Source organism: Sycon ciliatum, chromosome 1 (assembly GCF_964019385.1).
Source record: "Sycon ciliatum chromosome 1, ocSycCili1.1, whole genome shotgun sequence".
Classification (NCBI taxonomy): Eukaryota; Metazoa; Porifera; class Calcarea; order Leucosolenida; family Sycettidae; genus Sycon; species Sycon ciliatum.
In genome coordinates, this window is record NC_088643.1 from 25,182,796 (window position 1) to 25,203,152 (window position 20,357).

The 20,357-nt window shown below is 45.2% G+C and overlaps 1 long non-coding RNA gene across 1 annotated transcript in view; it reads right to left on the minus strand.

Moving 5' to 3' along the window:
- Positions 1-20,357, minus strand: part of LOC135819883 (uncharacterized) — a 37,813-nt gene that overhangs the window by 16,573 nt on the left and 883 nt on the right. The window contains exons 2-6 of the long non-coding RNA XR_010554001.1: positions 13,872-13,925; positions 3,122-3,194; positions 2,512-2,745; positions 1,834-1,880; positions 1,414-1,579 (exon numbers count right to left, since the gene is read on the minus strand). This is a non-coding gene — a long non-coding RNA (uncharacterized LOC135819883). The remainder of the gene's footprint in view (positions 1-1,413; positions 1,580-1,833; positions 1,881-2,511; positions 2,746-3,121; positions 3,195-13,871; positions 13,926-20,357) is intronic.

The following is a 20,357-nucleotide window of genomic DNA, read 5'->3' on the forward strand; positions in this document are numbered from 1 at the left end:
ATATGCCAGAAAAAAATAGGAGAATTGAAAAATGTATAACATCCTATGCTTTTTTGCCGTCAGATACGGATAGCGCCAGGCGTGACACAAACAAACAAACAAACACACACACACACAAATACCAAATTAAAGCTGTGTGGACCCTGGCTAGCGCCAGACGTTACTGAAGTAACGTCTTCTGCATAGCTACGGGAATAAATTTTATTTGGCTCCTGGGTGGCTCGCACACCCTGACACTATGCCGGAATTTTGAGTTTTTCCGGCCTGGCAAGCCTGTCAGTGAGGCACAAGAACTTTTAAATCATGTCCAGAGGGCCAGCATAGTGGCAGGAGTGTGTGGTGAAAATTTCACTCAAATCCATTGAGAGACACCAAAGTTACGGTCAATTGAATGCCATATGAAATTTACGACCAGTCTGCCACCTTTTAAAATATGCCTACAGCGAAATCGGCAGTCAGCTAAACAAGCAAGAGCCGTTTCAGAACAGCAACGGCCAACTCTTCTGTCGTCTTTTATGCATATTCTCTAAATTCCCACAGTCAACTACTGTAGCGGACATGGAAATCCAGTCGATTGACCGGGGCCGGCTCCCTCAGCGCGTACAGAGCGCTGCGTGCAGTGGACAGTCATGTATTGTTGATCCGATTCGCCCAGCGCGCTGCACTGCAGTGCATAAATGCATGTGTGTACCGCTATCCACGGCTGCATGGCCAGCGCCCTGGGGCCACTAGACGTGCGACCGGATTTCCATGTCCACGACAGTACATGTATACCACTTCTTTCGATATCTAGCATCTACCTACTCTTCTAGCAAGTTAGTACAGGTGGTTTGCCGATCAGTGATTACCTATACCTATACTGCGGGCTGCACAGTACAATGAAGCGCTTCAGTTCAACACAAATACTCCACTGTCTGCTGGAGAAATCACAGTGATATTGGAATGGGGCAATCACAGTGATAACGGAATAGGGCAACTTGTACAATGCATCAGCAGGCGAGACATTCAAATTCAGTTTAACACAGAATTCATTTTAAAATACAATGTATTCTGTGTTAAATTTAAACTCGGATACTGAGCCAGTAATAAATGTAAAAAGAGAGGAAACACATGGGAACGAGTTATGCAGCAACTACCCACGACTGTAACAAGATGATAAACAGTCAGAAAGTGCGATAATAGGGCACGAAACTGACAGGCTACTGTGACATTCAGCGACCCGAGACCTAGCTCTAACACATCTCCAGTGCGCAGACCATCAGGCTTCCAACTTGGAAGGTTCATGGTTACGTAGGACCGAAGAGGGTTAGTTACATGTAATGTAATATGACAAGCATGCCCTTGTGTAGTACATGACCAAGATAGCAACTGACTTATAGCCATCACAACCATGACAACTGGAAAACGCCTTACCTCCTGGAGAATTCTAAATGGCTGGATATCGACATGGTCAAATCATCACATCAACGACCTCGTCAGATCTGAAAATTCTTCAAAAGCGTGATTGTTTCGCAGATGCAGTAAGTCGCACATGCTCCAGCTGAGACACCAGCAATGGCGCTCGACCTTAAAGATTGAACTACAACACACAAAATGCAAAAAGAAACCCTAGAAATGCCACCATACAATACAAAATGTTCAACTGCAACACTGGCATACGAGCTCGCAATTAACAGGAAATGAACAGCAGACACAAGCACACAGGACAAGAGTATAGTCATGAAGTCCAATAACTGCAAATGTTAGAAAACACCACGCGCTCTCTCTCTCTCTCTCTCTCTCTCTCTCTCTCTCTCTCAACCCCTACTCTCCATCCTTATAGTGGCAACTTACTGTCTGTGCTGGATTCTTGTTGCAACAGCCAAACAACATGGCTTGGCCTAAAACAGCAAATGGAACAAAACCAAAAAGAACTTGGACTAAACAAACACTACAAGTTTCTCCTGCCTGTGTTCCTCAGCAAGTAGAATGGACAGGAGTTCTACCAGACGCATAGCTTATGTGCCAAAGGCAGAACATGGGTAGGAGTAGTTCATACCCGCGGTGAAGACACATCACCAGCACAAGGTGCAGTTCTAGATAGGGCTGATATACACTGCTGATATACAATGACACAAGGTGCAGTTCTAGATAGGGCTGATATACAATGTACCAGATGCGACAAGACCTAGCAAGTGTGATCACGAGCTGAGTGTGACATATGCCTGCCACACTGAGCTAACGCGCACATTCGCGCCGCTTTGCACACCTTGTTCACACACCTACATCTTCTTCACTTGCCATGTGCTGAGTACACATCACCTAACACTATGATCCCTTCCTTAGTCCTATACTATAGTGTGTATATTATATCCTGGTATGTGCCCTCATTCACTGTCTATTCTCTGGCTTCAAGAAACTAGATTCGTGTCAGGCAGTCATAAAGTTACTACGCTGTACAGTACATACAGGTGTGCACATGTACGACCTGTCAACGCCATGCAAGCGAAAATTCTGTTGCTAAATCCTTACCACAAGGCGAATTTCATCACCGAGTTCGACTCTAATTGGAGTGCGAACTCAAAATTCGCCATGCTTCGCCCAGCGTCCTCGTCTCTCCATCATACTGGACGACGGCCAGAGACCAAAACGTCGAACACAAATCAAAAGGCTTGAGTGAAGAGCAGTGCAATTTGAGGTGTGGCGGTTGGCACTAACAATCCATCTTGAATACTTCTGCTGGCACCTTTACACAGGCAAACAAGACTAACACCAGCACATCCTTCCTTGTGATGTGAAACGAACTACAGAAACACGTCTTCTTGCAGCAGGAGGTTCATGTAGCCAGCAAGAAAAAAGCCCTCTCTTGACTTGAATGTGCCATCTGCCCGCACGCATATTCAAATCTTTGAACTGATATAATTATAACGGTCTAAACGGACACGTACATTTTTAGTAACCGGACACGCCATACAGTCGTCGCGTTGTACTTGGCAACACGACAGACACGAGTCATAATTTATGTGTCAAACTGACAAGCATGTCAACTGTCATCTCTTTCTCTCTCTTCATCTCTCTCTCTCTCTCTCTCTCTCTCTCTCTCTCTCTCTCAAACTTCATCTGTCCCTCAATCACAACTTACAGCTGATGCCTGTGTCATCTCCTTTCTTCAGTGAAGGTAAAAATGACACGTGGGCCTGAATGAACAAGAAGACCTACAGCAAAGAATTGGGACAGAACAGGGCAGCACAATGCAAACAACACGAAGACAAAAAGTACACAAAGGCTGCTGATAACTCCCTTGTCTTCACTTCTCAGCAAAATACAGTGAGTGTACAATGAAGAGTGATTGGGCCGGACACTCTAGCTTGTACAAGTATCAATGGACAGCACACTGGTTAGAGCCGTTCACGCCTCAACCTTCCACAGTAGCGATAGTGGGGATATTATCACATTACTAGATGTTGCAAAACACTAGCATGCCAGTGTTAATTAACAAGGCTATGTTGGTGCCAGTTTAATGTAATACATTCTCAGACAATGTAGCCCTATTCCATCCGCAAGCATCTGAACAGTTGCTTGTGCTTGTGCACGAGTGAAACAGTGTGAAAGTAAGAAACCATACTATTAGCCAACAAGCATCACTGCATGAAGTGCCAACATTTCACAAGCATCCGCAGTGCCCGTTGCGTATGATGTTACGGATGTGTTGTTATACGTTGTGCCAACATGCAGCCACTCATCAATATCACAGTTGAGAACTTGAAACTCCGGGAGTGCACTATAATGTAGTGTCATCATAGCACATTATTCCATTTGCCTACAATGTAATGCAGGCGATATCTCGAATTAGCCCGTATCTCATGATAACTCATCTACCATGCATGTATCATTTTTTGAAGAAGTATATTTGGCAAGTATTGCACATGTTCAGGTTACAGAAAGAATACATTGATAAAAATGTGTGGATTTCACGGGTTGGCAGTGACAAACAAGCACTTGCGCATACAAAAAAAGTTCAACCCCCCCCCCAAAATTCAAAGCATTTTTGCCATAGGAACTCAAGCTGAAGGTGCCCGGTAGAGAGACGTGCCCGTATCTGAGGCGTCCGGATAAGGGGCGCTTGAGTGTACAGTACTTTTAGTGTCCTCCAAATTAAATAGGACTTGAATGTGTATCGTCACATCCAGACCGGAGTCATGACAACACTGACTTTTGAATTCACTCCCAGTCTGCATCCAGTTTTTGTGTGGATTCATATGCGTTTGGGTTGTTCCTTTCACAGCAGGGCAACACATCCGCAGGAACTGATGGGAGTAGGACCTCCTGGCTAGGGAACCACTATGAAACAAAAAGTCACAAGAGCTTCCGACATGATGATATTCTACTTGACAAAACTCCGACTGAATCCTATCGGACCCACAAGTCATTTGTTGGAAGTCAACAAATTTTTTGAAGTCAACAAATTTTGTTGACTTCCAACGCCATCACTTTGAAACCGTATGGCAGTCGTGATTCAATGAATTGTCAGCTCCAACGCTTGAAGCAGCCAAATTCTACGATTTGCACATGTGAAAATGGACAGGACCGCAAGTTGAATGCAGCAAAACGCCATAAATCCACTTCCTTCCCCAGTATTTATCTTTATTATTTATTATTAGAAGCTTCTCTGCGTTGCCATCAATGCAATGTAGATATACACAGCATGTGTAGCTTTCGCATAAGCCGAAGCGACAACAGCCAAACAGGATATTGATGGCGATATAAAAACATTATGCAATATAAAACGCGTGACGAAAATAGAATACAAATCAAGCAAACGAGCAGCTCAACCGAGTTGAATTTGAATTTGCTGATCATTACCAGGGTTCATCCGTGAGCAGCAACATATCTCTCCAGGATACGGCCGCTGAGGTAGCTCCACGCCCCGCGATTCTGGGCGATGCTCCTCAGCTCCTCAAGATCTGCCAAGGTCTTGAGGGTCCTCCCAACCAGCTCGAGATCGTGTCTGAGCACGACCGGCAGAGTTGTGCGCGGCCTGCCCCTCCAGGTAGGCTCAGTGGATGGCTTGAAGTAGGAGCACATTGACAGGTTTGCCGGTGCACTCTGGTCCAGCCGCAGCACGTGCCCAAACAGACGCCAGCGGGCTCCCAGGATCGAGATACCAAGTGGTGTTGAGTTTGTCCTCTTGTACGCATGTATTACTGCACAAGGACCAGTGCAATACCGGCCGATATCTGCACGAACGGCGAAGCCGTAAGTGCAGATATCGACGCCGGTATTGCACGCGTCCGAGTGAAGTAATACATTTATTATACACGGGAGATCCTGGAAGTAGCGGGACAGCTTGCTCATGTCATCGTCGTTGATTGGGTGTTTGTGCTCCACCGCTTTGACTGCTCCCGCTTCCTTTAGCTTCATGAGGAAGGCCTTCAATGCAATGTTTGCGTCCTTGAACGCTGGGTCATTGTGGACGTTCATGGGCCGCTTCAACTCGACTAGCTTGCGATGTATTGCGGAACGGAAACCGAGCAAGCTTGATGCAGAGTAGAACTTCACTCCAGCTTTCTTCGGACGCAATTCGACGTATGCATGTCGCAGAATGTAAGCTAGGTCGCTTGCCGTAACCGTACTCAGGTCACAGCGACGTCCTGTGTCTTTACAATACTCGTCGAATAAGCGGAGCCATTTGTCAGTTGCCTGCTCTGTGTTTTTGTTTTTCTGCTCAGAAACGAGGCTGTCGATGGCGGCGTCGGACAGTTTCTCAAATCAGCTGTCGACAGTCTTCTCCAATACTTGGGCGTCTGCTGTCTCGACTCTCACGGAGCTTGTGAAGTTGACTTGGCGGACGCAAGCCGGGTCCACATTCGCTTCCGCGACAGCGTCCTCGACCAAGTAAGTAACAGTAGTTAGTTGGTGTGCTGCAGCAAGTCAGCAGCGACTCCCTGGCGGAGCGACTCGCAATATTCCCCAGTACACCGCCAGCCAATGACATGTGGATGCACTGCAGTGCGATATTGCTAGGGAGTTTAGGTGGTTTTACTTGGGAGAGATTTAAGTACAAAGGTCTGTTTTATCTGAAAGACCAACATATTACAAGACTGCAGAGAAAATTTCAGGTCAAAATTCCAAGGGATACCAAAGTTATGGTCTTTTGAAGTTCCGTGCTATTCACACTATACGTGCATAGTCTTTACATTGAGGATATGGCACATGCACTGTTTTCGGCCGTCCATAGCAACCAGCATGGCAACGGGAAAAAAAGCTCAGATTGCTTAGATTTTCTAGTTGCTTGATTGCCCCCCTCCACAAAACCTAGGGTTACCGTCAAAATTCAAATTTAACGGCCAAATTTTAAATATGGGCCTTAGCAACCACCATAGCAACCAAGCGATTAATGCAAGAAGTCCACTAGAAAGCAACATACTTGGAGTACTAAAGACCACAGATCGACAAATAGTAATACAGCAACGGGACAACAGTACCAACACATGCTGCAGGCTACAAAGCACTTCAGTTCACCAATGCATGGCAGTGCAACCAAAAATTCTACAAGAGAGAGAGAGAGCGAGTATGCGCCGGCCATCAACATTGACAGGAAAACGCAAAGCAACATGGTCCAATTCAACACCAGCAAAAAGCACAGTGGAACAAGTAGGGTGTCAAAGTGAAGACCTGGGCTTGCTGGGAACAGGGCACTCAGCGGAAGCAAAGAAAACTAAAGCAATATTAAATAGACCAATGATATTCACAATCACCGCACGCATGACTAAAAGGCGGAGTCGCACAACATGAGCATTGTGTAGGCGCACCAAGATCATCGTCATAATCAACACACACACACACACACACACACACACACACACTTGTACTTGTACTTGCTCACTGCCAAAACTGGTCACGTGGGTCTCCCCGGGAGAGGGGAGAGAGACTCAAAAGGAATCTTGGAAAGATGACTCAATTGGCCATTGAACCACCCAACGGCCGACACCCCCTGAAATCCCCAAACTAGGGTGGACTTGAAATGATCCCACTTATGGGCTCACCACACCTCAGTAAGTGGGTGAGGACAAGGTGCAGAAAAAGGATTGACGGCATCAGGGTATCCGTCCCGGGATCCAACTGCAGGCACACACACACACACACACACACACACACACACACACACACACACACACACACACACACACACACACACACACACACAGAAGAATAAATAATTGTTATTGACTGTACAAATGTATAAACAGACGGAGTAGGCAGGTTCCTTCAACAGCAGGTCACTGGTTGGCAGTGGACGAGCTCGCTTCAGTGGCACTGCCTCCAGGTGTGGTGCTTTCACCTATCAGCTTCTTCAGGTTACTGACGAGTGTTGGAATCGGCAGGACACGGCCACCACTACTCAGGTAGAACAGCTCTTTCGCCGAATTCTGCCCAATAACAAACTTCCGGAACTGGAGCTGGGCCCGCAAGGCATCCCTCTGGCGAGTGACTGATGTCAACTTGGCCAGTTCCTCCTCGATGTTGGTCGTGCCTGTCCACAGCGTGTATGGCTCAATGGCCTTCGTCAATTGTTCCTGGCGAGCAATGTCAGCCTGGCGCTTAGCCTCCTTCTCCTTCTGTTTGCGCTTCAGCTCCGCCAGACGATGTTGCTGGATGGCTAGCCTTCTGTCCTTAAACTGCTGGCGAGCAGCTGGGGCAGTTGACCGAGCAACTTCCACTAGCCGGGCATGTTCAGATGGTGGCAGAGATCGGAGCCAATCGGTTGTTTCATTGTTGGCAAACATGATCATACCCTCCAATGCCACCGTTGCCGCATTCGGTTTCTCACGTTTCAGGCGATCCAGCTGGGCGAAATCTCGCTCGCTAATGGCATTAGTCTTCTGTACCGAAGCAGTTTCAGTGGCAAGTGTTGGCGCATGATGGTACTTCCCACCCGGTAGATGATCCGCCAGTAGTCGTGTTGTGAATGCTGCCAGGGTAGAACACAGGTACGCTAGAATCTCCAGAGTGAGGGCATCAGAAACCTCCGATGGCTCGACAAGCGCGGTGTAGACATCACAGACGACGGACACTTTGGCGTCGGAGAATGGCCGAGCACTGCCATCTAACAGGTTGCTTGCGTCAGTAGACCACTTCAGGAGATTGCTGTTCAGCTCAGTGTAGTACTTGCTGACCTCGAGAATTGACACCTTTGGGTCTTCCAGCAGGCACCACAACGGACCAATGACCAGCTTCGACAGCAGACCAAGCGCTCTAGCACCAGCCACAAACTCTGCCACACCCAAATCAGCCTTCACGGCACGTAACAACTGGTTATCCCTCACAGTTACCTCCGTGAGAAAATGCAACATTTTTTCATGGAGGTAATACACACCAGCACCATTCCTGAACACATACACATATGACCTGTTTCCTCTATACACATATGACCTGTTTCCTCTATACTCCTCCAGGGGCAATTTGCTGTTGGTTTCTGACAGAAACGCGTGAAAGTCAGCCACACAACCAGCAGCCTCATCGCCATGCCTTTCAAATGCCTTCGAAGCTGAATAGATGAGCCGTGCAACGCCACCATTCCCTTGCCACGTGCCATGGAGAAGTTCAGCACCAACTCGGACATCTTTCCCAAAGTGTGCAACCTCCCACAATTTCAGAGCAGCTGTGCAGCTATCGGCCAAGCCAACAATATAGTGCATACCACAATAAAAATTGTTGACCCTTCCCATGGTAGCCTGCTCATCTTCACTGAGTTTTTCCCAACCATCCACAACATCAGGCAAGATGTCCTTGCGGTATTCCTCCAATAGAACATTGTAGGACTTCTGAACTACGCACCTGTCACTCATTGTATTCTTCATGTTCTTTACAATGTGCTTTGCTACATCGGTCTGGCCTGAAGCAGATGCTACACTGTCAATGTCACCCAGAACTTGCTTGAACATTTCAAACACATGCTTGGCTGTACCATTTTTCATTTCAACCATACCCAGGCTGTATGCTTTTTCATTGGTTGCCAGCTGGAAGCTCTGAAAGCTGGTACCCTGCTTCGACGTGCCATCACTGTGGCTGGTTGTGAACTGAGCATCAGAAGCGGTACTAGCTACATGCAACTGTGAAATTTGCCGTAACTCTACCAACATCTTGGAGGCAGTAGCTGCAGATGGAACTTCCGAAATTCCCACATTTGCTAAGCGCAAAACTGAACGTATCACAGACCCAAGATTCCACACACCCACGTTCTTTGCAAGGAGGTCATAGCAGCACTGACGCACCTCTGGTGTGTATTCACCATCCACCTTCGCTGTAATGTGCTGGCACTGCTGCATGGACCGTTCCACATCTAACTCAGCCTGTAATGCACTCACTGTTCTCTTTAGTTCCTTCTCCCTTTGCCCACAAGCAAGAAGCTCTTCTGTCACGTCACTCACGGCAGAACTTGTGCTGGAGCTCTTAGATTTCTCGTATGAAACTCTGCAGTACACATTGTTGAGCTTACGCCTGAGGGTTTCGACTGTTTCTAATGCACTGCCCAACTGCTCTTCCAAATCTTCCTTGCTCTCCTCCTCCTCCTCCACTCTTTCACCAAGCCTGGCCAACTGGTCATCATACTTGATCAACTGGTCATCTCGGCGGCGTAATTTCTTCCCAAGATTCCGAATTTTGCTTTGTGAAGCATGCAACCTATCCTGCAACTGCAAGGTAACTGAGTCTTCAGTTTGCATTGCATCCACTGCATGTCCTTCACCCTGTGCTTCAGAACATATCTCACTGCCACTGGTATTTCGGTCAACATCACCCATTCCATCTTCACTACTAGTACTATTATTGCACCCCGGCGAGTGAGCGTGCAAAGAACCTATAATATAGGTATATCTGCACGCTCACTTCGAAGCGAGCGTGCAAATAGGTTATTTGCACGCTCACTCGCCGGGGTGCAATATCGCACTGCAGTGCATCCACATTGGCTGGCGATGTACTGGGGAATATAGCACGCTCAGTAAGGCCGCTGATTGGCTCAAACCATGGAGACACTCACGTGGGGTGTGATAAAGGGTGTTATTCTTGATCTTAGCTGGGTACCGTATGCCAATAACTTTCCGCAGTTGTTGTCTGTGGAACGCATCAACTCTATGCATAGCGGTGCCAGTGAGGCCCCAAGTCCCGTTGTTGTAGCACAGGACCGGTAAGACGAATGCCTTGTATAGCCGTACTCTCAGCGATTCGTTTACAATGGAACCACGTATCCATAATGCCCAGAGCCGGCGCAGGGCTTTTGTTTTTGTGGAGCGCTTGGGTTGCAATGAAGCCGAGACCCTATGGTCGGTCAAGCTGCCCCTGCCTCTCCCCCACTCCTGCCATTCCATATGTCTCATCGCTGCCTTGCTGCTTTGTGCCATCAAATGGTGTGTGGTTTTTGTAAAGAAAAAAAAAAAAAAAAAAAGGGCAGCCGTGGCGAGTTGCATTTTCCGCGCAGCATCCTCGTGGTCACCAATGAGTATTTATCTACAAAGTATTCTTTCAAAGAGCAAAATACTAATGCAAGCAATGCCCGTGAGTTTTACACACTGCCGCCCTGTGCATTATACAACAAAGCTCTACAGTCCATTTCAGAATTTTAGACCTGCAGAGCTGAATACGAGTTAGGGACTTTCGCACACAGTAACCGTGAATTCTCCTCCAAAACAAACGGAATTTGAGAGATTGAATCTACTACTTCAATATGTGAAACAGAATATTCATTATTGAGAAGAAGGCAGCATCCACACAGAGACATGAACAGTTGAAATCAGAGCACAAAAAATTAATAGAAGATGGAGAACCAGACCAGAAGTTGGTGGCGAATATGGCATACTGTATAGCAGGAAATTTTCGGACGGGAATATTATCGGACAAAGCCGAATTTCAACCTTTCGTACGGATTTTATTTTCGTTCAGTGCTGCATACTAAATACACGTATTCGCATGCAATATGTACATAATTTCACATGCACAAATTTTAGTACGGAATTAATTTCAGTACAAAAGAGGCCGTGTACGAAGTCGTACGAAAATTAATTCCGTCCGAAAATTTCCTGCTACACAGTATTCAAAAAAATTATGAAGACTTATAAAGTCTGAAACTCCGGTATTGAGCCAATAATAAAAGTAGAAAGGAAAAGGACATATGATAACGAGTTAGAGTAACTCTCCACCACTGTAACTAGATACTATATACAGTCAGAAAGTGCAACAACTAGGCACAAAACTGACAAGAGTACTGAGACATTCGACGTCCTGACACCTAGCTTCAACACATCTCCGTAGCGCTAATCAGTACTCTGTCAGTTTTGTGCCTAGTTGTTGCACTTTCTGACTGTATACAGTCAACTTCGCTTATAACGACACCCGGCAGGGCATCAGAAAAGTGTCCTTATTCGCGAAGTGTCGTTATACCCGAAGTCTCATTATGTATTACAGTTGGAAGGGACTTTGCTCTGGGCATGGAAATGCTGTCGTTATTCGCGAATTGTTGTTATATCCGCAGTCGTTATTAGCGAAGTTGACTGTATAGTATCTAGTTACAGTGGTGGAGAGTTACTCTTAACTCGTTATCATATGTCCTTTTCCTTTCTACTTATAAAGTCAGTCATTATATTGAATCAATATTGACAGACAGACGAAAAATGAGCCCAACAACCATGGTCTTTCCAAACATACTGATGGGATAAAAGCAAAGCACAATTTTCATGACGGCCACCACCGGGGTCTCCAGTGTTCCATGCACTGAATGTCATTTCTTCACCGGTAACCCAGCGCCAATCACCCTCTGTTTGAGTATCACTAGCACCAATCCAAACATTTGGCAAGCCATGGCCTAAGGCTGCCCTCACAGCCGTCTTCTCCTCAGCTGTACGAATCACCACCAGATCTCCACCACAGTTGCGACATGCTTCTCTTGCATCACTCCAGGTAAGTTCTTCTCGGCGAAGAACATATCGTGTATTGTGTCTACTGACAAGTTTTTGAACCGCTTTTCCAATCCAGTCAAGCGCAGCACTCATCTTATCGACAGCATTGTCAATTCTTGCGATGGAATTTCCATTCATGTTCACAGAATTTTGAATATTCGTGACCGCACTTCCAATTCTGGAGATCACCTGTCCATTCTTGATCATTGAATTCCCATTCTTGTTCACAGAACCTTGAATGTTGCTGTTCACTTCACGGATTCTGTTGACTGCACTTTTAACACTTGAGATCACCTTTCCATTCTGGATGATTGAATTCCTGTTCCTATTGATAGCACTCTCTAGCTGTGTGATTGCCTCTCCATTCTCATTCACAGCATTGTTAACCGCAGTCACTGCTTGGCCATTCTCATTGACTGCATCTATCACCTTGTTCACCTGCGTATTCACATGCCTGATCTCCATTCTATTCCTCGACAGTAGATTACCGTTGGCACGTGCAGCATCACCATTCCTTGCGACAGTAGCTGTCACCAAGTTCAGTGAATCTCCAATAGTGTTCATGACTCAATTCAAATTTTGAATCATATATCTCAAACTCAGAAGAGATTTCTGACCTTCCCAGTGACTGGATGCAACAACACTTGAAACATGATTGGAAATGTTAGCTAAACGCAGCTCTGATGTCTTCTTCGTCAGCCACTTCTCCTGACACATCATACCCGTGTAACCAATCCGACAATGGCATGAAAACTTGTTCAACGCATTTCTACACACGCCGCCGTGGTGACACGGTGAGCTGGCACAATTGTCAACCATCGTAGAGCACTCCACACCTGCGTACCCAGCTGAACATGCACACTGAAAACCTGGACTACCAACCACTCTCAAACACGTGCCACCATTCTCACATCTTCTTTCATTGACAGCAGCAGCAGCAGCAGCATTGTCAAAACCATGACTAGTAATATTTGAACTCAATTTCAAGCAAGCATCAACCTCACAGTCAACACCACTGTAACCAGCTGAGCAACTACACCCATAACGTGCAGACTCATCACCAGACTCACCACCATTCACAGCACAACTGCCAAAACCATGACAAGGTGTATACTGCACGCATGCCAATGGACGTAGTGAAGTCTCAACGGAATCAGCCAAACAGCGGTAGATCTTTTCACGGTCACTGTGTACACTCACTCCCGCAACACGTAATAACACCGGTGACGACGAAGCTCTCACATCACTCACTGATATGCCGAAGTTGCCAAGCAGTTGGGAATATTTCACAGCACCACCAGCATTTACACCAGCAACTTGGATCAGCTTTGCCATGCAATCAGGCTGTACAGACGACAGTCCAGCTTCTGCTGCTGCTGTTGTTGCTGCAGTGGGTCCAGTTACAGTAGGTAGAGACAGAACCATGCTGCTGAACAGTACAAGTACAATGAAAAGTGCACTCAATAAACAATCCATCTTGAATACTTCTGCTGCTGGCATTTTTAAGAAATGGTTTGCTCCCCACACCGCATTTTTACACTGGCAAACAAGACCACAACCCACACATCCCACGTTGTGATCTGAAACGAACTACAGAAACACGTCTTCTTGTAGCAGGATGCTCATGTAGCCAGCAAGAAAGAAACGCTCTCTTGACCTGGTTTTGCCTCCTGCCCGCGCGCATATTCAAATCTTTGAACTGACAAAATTATAACGGTCAAAACGGACATGCACATTTTAGTAACCAGACACGGCATGCAGTCGCCGCGTTGTACTTGGCAACACGACAGACACATGTCATAATTTATGTGCCGAACTGACAAGCATGTCAACTGTCATCTCGTTCTCTTTCTCTCTCTCTCTCTCTCTCTCTCTCTCTCTCTCTCTCCCTTTGCCTTTCCTTTTCTCTCAAACATGTTCTCTCTCTCGATCAAAACTTACGGCTGGGTTCAGTCCCGGTTCCTTTCTTCAGCAACTGCTAAATGACTTGTTGGCCTAAATAGGCGAGTGAACAAACAGAGAAGGGTAGGAACAGGGCAGTACATGTGAAGAACATGAAGACATAATGGTTGCTGATAACTGCCCTATCTGCACTCCTCAACAAACACTGTGTGTACTGAAGACCACTTGTGCCAGACACTGGAGTTTGTATCAATAGACAGCAGCACCGGTGCACCGTAGTTAGAGCCATTCAAACCCCAAGCCTACATAGGAGGCGACCGTCCAGTTTCTTTTCTTGTTGTGCATGCTGCAGTGGGTCCAGTAGATCGACAGGACATTGCTACTACTTCAGTAAACAGTACCATGCACATATATAATCACCAATAAATAAATCCAAACAGTACCATGCACATATATAATCACCAATAAATAAATCCAAACAGTACCATGCACATATATAGTCACCAATAAATAAATCCAAACAGTACCATGCACATATATAATCACCAATAAATAAATCCAAACAGTACCATGCACATATATAATCACCAATAAATAAATCCAAACAGTACCATGCACATATATAATCACCAATAAATAAATCCAAACAGTACCATGCACATATATAATCACCAATAAATAAATCCAAACAGTACCACGCACATATATAATCACCAATAAATAAATCCAAACAGTACCATGCACATATATAATCACCAATAAATAAATCCAAACAGTACCATGCACATATATAATCACCAATAAATAAATCCAAACAGTACCATGCACATATATAATCACCAATACATAAATCCAAACAGTACCATGCACATATATAATCACCAATAAATAAATCCAAACAGTACCATGCACATATATAATCACCAATAAATAAATCCAAACAGTACCATGCACATATATAATCACCAATAAATAAATCCAAACAGTACCATGCACATATATAATCACCAATAAATAAATCCAAACAGTACCATGCACATATATAATCACCAATAAATAAATCCAAACAGTACCATGCACATATATAATCACCAATAAATAAATCCAAACAGTACCATGCACATATATAATCACCAATAAATAAATCCAAACAGTACCATGCAAGGTGTACCGGTACTCAATAAACCATCTATTCAGTACATGAACTATGACAAAGGCACAAAGAAAGCTTTCCGAATGTACTGTAGTCGACTTTCCAGCGCAACAAATACAATGTTAAGTGTTCGTAGTTGTTGGATTTATTTATTGGTGACTATAACAGACATCCGCCTAAAAACAATAGACCCACTCGGGAGAAGGAATAATATGAAGTGAAACAGAAGACTAAGAAGAAAAAAAGAAAGAAAGACTAACAACGATTAACACAAGGATGTTGCCGGCAGAACTGATTGACAGAAAAGAGGGTAGGCACCCAAGCTATGCACGCATAACACAGGGATAAATTTATCCTGTATAGCATCGCAGTTTGCGATGCAAAATCGATCTACTGCTACTCGAAAGTCACCGTGACTCGTGACTCGCAGAACATTGCGGCGTAGCTATCCATGCCTATCCTGTGCTGTCAAGTAACATGCATACAGTGCAGTGTATGTGCTGTCAAGTAACATGCATACAGTGCAGTGTATGTGGTGCAGGTACATGTACTCTCAATCTGCGCGCACATTTTATTTATTTAAAAATTTAGCTGTCAAGTAACATGCATACAGTGCAGTGTATGTGCTGTCAAGTAACATGCATACAGTGCAGTGGATGTGCTGTCAAGTAACATGCATACAGTGCAGTGTATGTGCTGTCAAGTAACATGCATACAGCAGGCGCGTCGCACCGACTTTGGAGGTGGGGCGGGCATGGAAGGGGGGGGGTCGGGGGGTCGTCCCCCGGGAAAAATTTTCAAAAATTGAAGCCAATTGCAAGCATTTCCGGGCATTTGGTGCCATTTCAGTGTACGGTAACTACAATGAAAGACTTTTTGATTCTGCAAAAAAACAAGAAGATGCTACGATCGGGGACAAACATTACCCTCCCCACGGAAAAAAATTCAAAAATTGAAGCCAATTGCAAGCATTCCCAGGCATTTGGTGCCATTTCAGTGTACATGGACTTTGATTCTGCAACAAACCACGATCGGGGACAAGGATTTGCCACGTTTGCGCTGAGTATCATCGCGCTTTGTTGCAGTGTGCTAAAAAAAATAAAAAAAACGGCCGAAAAAGTGGGCGGCCATGCCGGTGCAGTTCCGACGCCCTTGTACAGTGCAGTATACTCTAATTTCAGAAATTTTCGGTGCTCAATATTTTCGGTATGAGGGCAACAGGCCAGGTTAGGTGAACAGAAATTTTCGGTACAGAGAAGCAGTTCCCTATTGGATTATGTGTGTTAGTGTTTGTTCGGTGTATTGAAATTTTAGGTATGAAACAGACGCACCGAAAGTACCGAAAATAAAAGTACACCGAAAATTTGTGAAATTACAGTATGTGCTGTCAAGTAACATGCATACAGTGCAGTGTATGTGCTGTCAAGTAACATGCATACAGTGCAGTGTATGTGGTGCAGGAACATGTACTCTCAATCTGCGTGCACATTTTATTTATTTAAAAATTTAGCTGTCAAGTAACATGCATACAGTGCAGTGTATGTGCTGTCAAGTAACATGCATACAGTGCAGTGTATGTGCTGTCAAGTAACATGCATACAGTGCAGTGTATGTGGTGCAGGTACATGTACTCTCAATCTGCGTGCACATTTTATTTATTTTATTCCAAGCAATACATGGCTGGGATAGCCAATGACCACTTTGCGTGGTGATTGCAGGGTTTTTATAGCCAACCACGGCTATACTTCAGTCGTTTTTTTGCAAATGGGCTTTCAGGCATCACTTTTAAAAGAAGGACAATGTGGTAAACATCCAACATTCAAAGAAAAAGTGCTAATCAAAATCAAAGGCTGCTACACAATTGTGATTTCATATACAATGTACTGTAAACTGCCTAATATTCGCGACGAATTAATGTTCGCTATTTCCGCGAGAAGAGCGTAACGCGAATATTACCCATCGTGAAATCTAACTTCAACAGTGGGTGTATGTACGTGGCTCCAGTGCTTCGCGAACTTTTGCCATCATAAACTCACTGGTTCTAAGAAATCGCGAAAATTTAGTGACGCGAATATCAGGCGGGGGTTTACAGTAGCAGAAACTGCCATGCAAACATTATGACAGTAAACTCATCCCTGTAACACATTCCAATTAGTAGCACATTACTAATTGTTCGAGCCACGGGTGCTAATGGGGAAAAGCAAGGCCTAGAGGTAACAGTTTCTTGAAACGGGCCCAGTTAGCGATACAACGAGCGTTAGGATGCAAGGCATTCCAAAGTAGTAGAAAGCAGCGAGTGGTAGAATAGTACTCCCTGCTTGAAAGCACAGTGCACCGGTACACTGTGAAATTATTTCCATAGCTACTAGTATGCCAAAACAACGTTACAAATATAGCTGTAGTAGCATCTGGTACAGGCCAGGGTCCACTGCACTTTATTCCCAAAGCTATGCAAAAGATGTTACGAGTAGTAGGGTTTGGCGCTAGCCAGGGTCCTGCATGCCGTAATTATTGGTATGGTAGAGGTAACGGTTCAATACCGGAACGCCTTGACAGCCAAATTTATATAGACCCAAACCGATCATCAGCGTTGATTGTTCACTCGAAATATGTTTGTGGAAGGAAACTGGCATGTTGAAGTTTGCTCTGAGGCCAGAGTCAATCGAACTGAGCCACTCCTTTGTGTTGACCCATTGCCTCCAAGTTGCCCAATTTTTCGCTTCAAATCAGAGGCGGCTCCAAACCGGAAAGGTTTTAGAGTGCACGTCAAATTCACTCTGGGTCTGAAATTAGGTAATTGCTATCGCTCCACGACGGCCAGTACAGAGTAACAATGTGCCTTGTGTGTGCTTCCATTAGTTTTGATTGGTATGCGGTGCTTTATTTGCGAGAGGCGAGCCGCTGTTTACCTGCGACAAGAAGTTGATTTTTCGAAAGTCGTACAACTCAAGTCGCAGTGCGAAGCAACACGTCAAAACTCACCTGCTTGGTATGGCGCTTCTGGAGTTCTGGTCATCGCAGAGCCATGAAATTTTGGCCCGGAGTATAACACATCGTAGTCTCACTGTGACATATGTTTTCTAATCAAAATACCAAGAGAGAAAGTGCATATTGAGTCCGTTCCGGTTTGCAACCTATATCCTATTTGAAACCGTCGCCTCTACATGGTACATGGTACAAGTGGAATCCTGATAATTCGAACCTCGAAATGCCAGGAAAAACCTTCTAATTACCCGGACATTCTAATTATCCAAACATGAACCCACAATACAATATGTATGTCAAAATGCTCTCATGGTCACGCAGAGTTGCGCTATAGACCTTAGACACAAATTTCACGGATACTGAACTGACCGGCACAGCCTGATCATGCAGACTGAACTGACCGGTACTGAAGTAGAGAGTTCGAGCGGTCATGCTTGCAGCAACATCATTCGTTCGTTAACGCACTTTGACTACCTAAACTAGTGAGGAATCCAGTTATATGCCTTTTCAAAGCATTCAGTGGAACTTTAACCGTTTGACCAGTAGGAAAGGACCCCTATAAAGTCCAATTCGCCCCAAGTGGTCACGTGCACAGCCAGAAACTTGTCCAGGTTTCGTGATTTTTTTATATTTTGCTCCAAAAATTGGACCAAAATTGCTAGAAAATTTTCTGTAAAATTTCCGATATTTTGCTTGGAGAATTGCCGGCAAATTTGGGTCAGGCCTAGTGAGGGACCAGGAGTTGTAGGTGACATAGAAACAAGTAGTAGTAGTAGTAGTAGTAGCAGCAGCAGCAGCAGCAGCAGCAGCAGCAGCAGCAGCAGCAGCAGCAGCAGCAGCAGTAGTAGTTTTTTATTATTTTACTAGGGAAGTCCCAACAGGCTACTGCCTTTTACTGGGAACCCTAAACAATGCAGCAGGCACCATGAGAAGAGGAAAGCGAAGGGTTCTGAGCTGGCTCCCTCGTGTTGTATTCGTGTGTGTGTGTGTGTCTGTGCTACATCCGTCACCACGTGACGGTGACGGCCGTGTGCGGGCGCTCACCCATGACACGCGACTGAGCACCAGCTTAGCTTGCTCAGCAAAATGATCGTGATGATGGTGATGCGTTATTTTCTTCCGATAATTATGTTCTCTCTTTTTTTCTTTTTTCTTCTCTTGCCATGGCTGGCTAACGCCCCTCCTTTGCATTGGCTTCTGCCATTGGATGATGACATGAAATAAAAACGAGAGAGCTTGGAAGCTCAGGGCCCGACGCTATGCGCTTTTGCCTAGCTGCCTAGCTGATCATTCGAGGGTAATACTACACCGTCCACCACCTTGATGACCTGGGCAAAAAAAGCATGGGGATGTTATAAATTTTTCATTTCTCCTATTTTTTTAACATAACCTGGGATTCGAACACGCACTATCGCCCTGCATGCATTTCCCCGGTACACTTCGCATACATGCTCATTCTTCCAAGTTGCTTCACGTTATGAACTTGCACTTGAAAGCCCTATTTGAATATTGTGGCCTGCTGTCTTTGATGGTACGGTACGAGACAGGTACGGGATAGCGCCAGGCATCTTTTCCATTTGCCGTTCTTCGGCAACAGCTCACGCCTTCATCTCTGGTGCGGGTGTAATCTAGTGACTTCGTACATGCGTTACAATAGACCAATCCCTTTGTCTGGGTTCGTGAAAAGGGCCACGCGTGCAAGTCAGCTTGTGTTAAGTGCATGGTTTTGCATTTAGTTGGTATGTGGCAGCTTATCGGACAGAGAGACTTTTGCTCCCCGAGCTTGTGTATGTAAATAGTGTTTTACGTCGACCATGACGGCTACAATGCCCAACCATACCACAACGAACTGGTCGGCTACATCATTGTAGTGCAACAAGTTTCCATCTGTTCGAATAACATGCATGATGAGCTAGGCAAAAAAGCATAGCGTAGGGCCCTGAGCGAAAGAAATGAACTTTCTCTTTGCATCCGAGGGTAATACGACACTGTCGACGCGTCTACCACCTTGATGACCTAGGCAAATAGCACAGGGATGTTATAAATTTTTCATTTCTCCTATTTTTTTTAAAGACATAACCTGGGATTTGACATACTTTACAGGCAGAAAATTTCGTCGGTCAATAATTTCGTCCAACTCCAAAGAAAGGGATTTCGTCCGGTTAAAAATTTCGTCCATGGACTATAACAGTGTATAGAAACGCTGGACAAATCGACATTCGTCCGTCATTTAATTTAGTCCCAAAGCTCCTTGGACGAAAAAGACGAAATTAAATTCCAGACGAATATTTTTGCTTGTACAGTAACCAAGGATTCGAACCCGCGCCATCACCCTGCATGCATTCCCCCGATACACTTCGTATACAGACTCATTCTTCCAAGTTGCT